Consider the following 4,887-nt stretch of genomic DNA (forward strand, 5'->3'; position numbering starts at 1 on the left):
TTATACCCACTGTTTTGGTTGAAACTCACATCAGAGTTACGTTGATTTTGTTTATTATAATTTCTGAGAGTGCTCGTTCTAAGCGCCTATATCGTCTAGTTAATTAAGTTTCAGTTTGATTAGTCAGCGTTGTTAGAGTGTTGTGTTGTTTTCAAGACTCTTGCCATGTTTGAAAAATGGAAGTTGAATTAAAATTGATATTCTGAGTGCCTATTCGTTTGTGACTTATTTTGTATGAAGGTCCATTTTTATAACGCAGTTGAACATACAGTGGGCCGAAACCCGAGATTCCCGCACCTACATTGTAGCCCGGGAGAGATTTCCCAAAGGGAACAATCTATCCAGTCCAAGAAGGGGGCTGTGGGGAAGTATCCTCTTTTAATCTGACCCATACCCATGACTTTACTGCGCCTGGTCTGGCAAAATTTTACTGTTGACTATAAACAGAGTTCGCTTATTCAACCCACTTCTTGTTAAGAGATGAAACACTACAACTAGTGTTTGATAAATTGAATCAAGTCATGAATATTATGCTAGACAATCCAAAGTAACCGTTTACCAACTTTTATGGTCTGAGGAAACTGCCAGAAAGCTTTCACTCGCACAGCATTTTTAGTTGCGTTGAAAGAGTGCTTCACGTTATGCTTCATATTCAACAGAGGTAGTCTCGGGCATTATCACCTTGCGTATTATCAGTTCAGCGCTCGACAGGACAGTAAATAAAGGCGGAGTGTTATTTCTCTCATATTTTCTGCTAAAAGGGAGACTAAAAAAGAAAATTACAAATTTCGAAAATAAGCTGGTTTATTTATCAGGAGGCTACCTTGGGGAAACAGAAGCTTGCGGGAGCTGAGGACCAACCCACGCACGAAATTCAGATGGAGAGGGGTGGGAAGAGACGACCTAGGGCAGCGACTGTCAGTAAAAGAACCGAGGGAGAGCTTGCTCGCAAGACCGCTTTTTCCCCCAACAGATTGCCATTATAGCTGCACTTCGATCAACATTTGAGTTTTAAAATATCCGTTGTTTATTCTCCATATAAACATATTTATGTTCCCTGATTTGTCCTAAGAGGCATTAAACCGTGTAAGAATCTTAATTCAGGTGTCACCCTGCATGCAGACATCTCCTAGTTTCGAGTATATCGCCCGGCCCCACTAACTTTATGCTGCGTAGCAGGCGCTCGGAAGTAATAAGGCAGAAAAAACGGGGCGCGCGACAAAGACACACGAGAGAAGAGTGTCTCCTTCGCGCGTTTTGTTCTTTCTTGCGCCTTTCCAAGCGCCTGCGACGTAGAATATACTAAAAGCGCCAGTCGTGTTCGGCTTCAGGCGCACTGTATGCTTTCCACGAGAACAGCATTTGTAGTGACAGGAGGCCATAACACGGGACTTTCACCTGCCATTTATTCGAGTCAAGACTCTTTACTGATGAGAATGCGTTCGACGCGAGTTTAGAGTACCACAGGATCACCAAAAAATAAGGTCGCAAACATCGGACTTTTAGTGGTTTTGGATGACCTGTAGAATTGTTTGTTTTTGTTTTAGTTTTGTTGCAGTTATTTTTGCTTTCACTCTTTCGTATGTCATACAACAGAGGCGCAACTGACAGACAGAGCAGAGTTTCTTGTTTCTACGGGGAAAGTAATCTAAGATGTCCAAAACCTGATAGGCTTATGAATAAACCGTGAGAGTTCTTTTGGGCTCCTGGCAATGGCTATAATTTCCCAACTTTCTTATTCCGTGTAAAGGAGTAGGAGGTGTCCGCATTGTAGGTAAAATGCGCTCTGGGGTAAAAAAAAAAAAAGACTTCAACCAAGCAGCCTAAGCACAAACAACGGTTACTTAGGAGCTAAGTTTGACTCAGAATTTCCTTTGTTTCTTAGCCCTAGTTATTCACAGAAGACAAATGAAATCCTGGATTAACCTGAGAACGAATTTTAACCACAAAATCTTCACTCAGGCCGCCAAACATTGTTCTTCCTCCTTCCTTCCTCCCTGAACCCTATCTTTTTTAAGTTCTCAACGCTAGCTTGCTTTATTTTCCTCATCTGGTTTCCAGTTTGGATTGAAGTGTTTCTCTAACTGCTCCCATACTTTGTAGTAATCATGGTCCACTTTCAGACATGTTTCATTTCCCCATTTTGTGATGGCCATACTGAGACTGCTTTCAAACATAAATGCCTACAACGAGAAAAAAAAATGAATAGGGAAATTCTAAAACCAGCTAAGGCTATGTTCGCAATATAGGAGATAGCTTTTGCGCCGGCGCGAAAACCATACCAGATAGGGCTTCTGTTCACACATAAGGAACGGCGATTTCGGCGCGATTTCTGTAACGGAGCGAAGCTGCGCGGCGCCGATCTCTAAGGGGGAGAGTCACATAATTTTCTTTTTATCGGATAGGTGTTCATACTATACCCAATAGCTTTGTCACGAAAAGCTTTCCAGTATAGTCTGAACATAGCTTAAGAAATGATGATAGATGTGGAAAAGATCAAGGTAAGCCACGGAGTTCTACATAACCAGATCTCGTCCTACGACCCTAAGCTGAAGTAACCATTTGACTAGAGTAAGGCCAATATGCGAGTTCTATTGGTTCCGACAAACCTGAAAATCACGCCAAAGCAGAAAATGGAAAGGAAAAGGAGAGAACGAAGAAAAAACAAAGGGTACACTTTTGGTTTTTATTACGGTTACTACGGAGACAATGATTTTTTTAATAATAAAGATTGAACACGGGCTGAATAGTGGTCTTGATTTTTAAGCTAAGGTCTGTGAGACGTTTTTTCACTATATTAGCAGAGACCTGATCTTTAAATGGTATGACAACTCGGATGGGGGCTGGAGTCGTGTCGGTTGATGGACTTTGCTGCTGGTCTACTACCTTGGAATCTACGAATTGTTTGACAGCCAGATTGAATAGGTGACTCGGGTGCTTAAGCTTTAGGAATAAAGTCTCAAGCCGATCGCATTCTTGTGAGAAGTACGACCAGTCGGAAGATATGCGGTAAGCTCGATCTAACATGGTGGTAATTAGACTGCGCTTGTACCGATTATCCACGTGGCTCTGGTAGTGGAGTAAAAGGCCCGTATTAGTTGGTTTTACGCAGACCTTGGTCTTGATTCTGGGAGCTAAGTTTAACAGTTCAACACCGATGAAAGGAAGCGAGGCATTCCGTTCAACCTCCATAGTAAACTTTGCTCATGGGTGGCAGTGGTTTAGGGTATCAAGAAAAATTTTGGCTGATGCTATATCAGGCATGATGGTAAATGTGTCATCCACATATCGTCGATAATAGGAGGGCAATTTGCCATCTTGATCGAGTTTATCTTCAATGGAGCACATAAAGCAGGGGAACCCAACGAGAATATAGTTCAAAACCACTTAAACATAGCATTGTTAAACGTATTTTAGTATTTAAACGGTAGATATAGGCATATTTTTATCCCCTAAAAATTTTTCATCTGTTCGGATTTCCTAGCTGAAAGTCTAGTGATCCGAAAATTGTAGGGATCAAAACTTACCTTTTCGAAAATTTCAGCCAGAAAAAAGGCTTCCGAAAATTCTAGATGACCTTTTTAGGGTAAAAATCCGTTAAAAATAGGCAAATATACCATTTTTTGGATGTTCGAAAATCCTAGGAGAGGCAGGCAAGCAAGAAATTTTACAACAAATGTTTCGAAAATTCTAGCTCTCAAATCGTCTTCCGAACAGATATTCTTCCGAAAATTGTCGTTGGGTGCCCCTGATAAAGACATTGCGACGCCATCTGTTTGCTCACAGAGATTTCCATTAAACTGAAAAAGTTGGTTCTTAGTGGCTGCGTGGAGTAGTTCAATTAGCTGGTCCCTGGATAGGTTCAGTTCATGGGTCTTGTTAAACCAGTCATCAGTGAAAGCTTTGTCAGCTAAAATCTGGATAGTTTCATGTAGTGGTACATTGGTAAATAAAGAGGTGACATCATAGGATACTAGAATATCGCCTCTGTTAATCTCTAGGTTTTGTACTTCGTTGACAAACTCAAATGTGTCTGTTACCGTGTAATGATTGCATGAGAGTGGTTTCAGTTTTTCATCTAGCCACTTAGCCAACGCATAGTTATAAGTATGCGTAGCGGAGAGAATTGGGCACATAGCAAGTTGTTCCTTATGCGCCTTCGGTAGGCCATATAGGTGTGCAAGTCTACAACCTTTAAGAAGGATGCAGTCAGCAATGGGCTTGGGTAGTACTTTGGATATGACAGCACTAATTTACTTTTCCCGTTGTAAAAGCGGATGATAACATTTCGCTGGCCTTCCTCTTGTTTTAGGTCTCTCTGTACCAACTGGTCTAAATTTGCTGGTGTCATTGATGGAGGCTTCAGATAGCAGGCGCAGATATTCGGATTTGTCCATTACAACAACTCCGGAACCCTTGTCTGGCTTTGTAATAACTATGTCATCTCGATTTTTCAGCTCCTCGATAGCCTTCAAAAGGGTTTCTGGAGGTTTAAGGCCCTTCTGGTTGATGAAGTCCAGTGCCACAGATCGTAGTGTCGTAGCAGTTAGCTCTTTCATGTCGTCATTTGCAAGATGGGGCTCGATATTCCAGTATGCTTTTTCAAAGGTCACCATGACATCGATAGGAGATACTTTCTGGGGAAGTGCAAACTTTAAACCTCGACAAAGGAATGATTTCTGGAAGAAAGATAGTCGGTACGAGGAGATGTTCATGATATGTTCCTCGATACCCGTTTCTCTGTATAATAACCTTGCGATCTTGCGGGTATGGGTGTCAATAACTTCTTGTTGAAATTTCCTACGAAGGGTCGTCATTACGCGTAAGATGCTGATGTAAAGCACAAGGGAGCAAGTCGCTCGGATTTCACAGTAGATGGCGTTGATC

At 41.7% G+C, this 4,887-nt stretch overlaps 1 pseudogene; it reads right to left on the reverse strand.

Moving 5' to 3' along the window:
• Positions 1–2,027: 2,027 nt before the first annotated feature.
• Positions 2,028–4,571, reverse strand: LOC140930300 (uncharacterized; annotated as a pseudogene).
• Positions 4,572–4,887: the final 316 nt, after the last annotated feature.

This window comes from Porites lutea, chromosome 1, assembly GCF_958299795.1.
Source record: "Porites lutea chromosome 1, jaPorLute2.1, whole genome shotgun sequence".
NCBI classification, from domain to species: Eukaryota; Metazoa; Cnidaria; class Anthozoa; order Scleractinia; family Poritidae; genus Porites; species Porites lutea.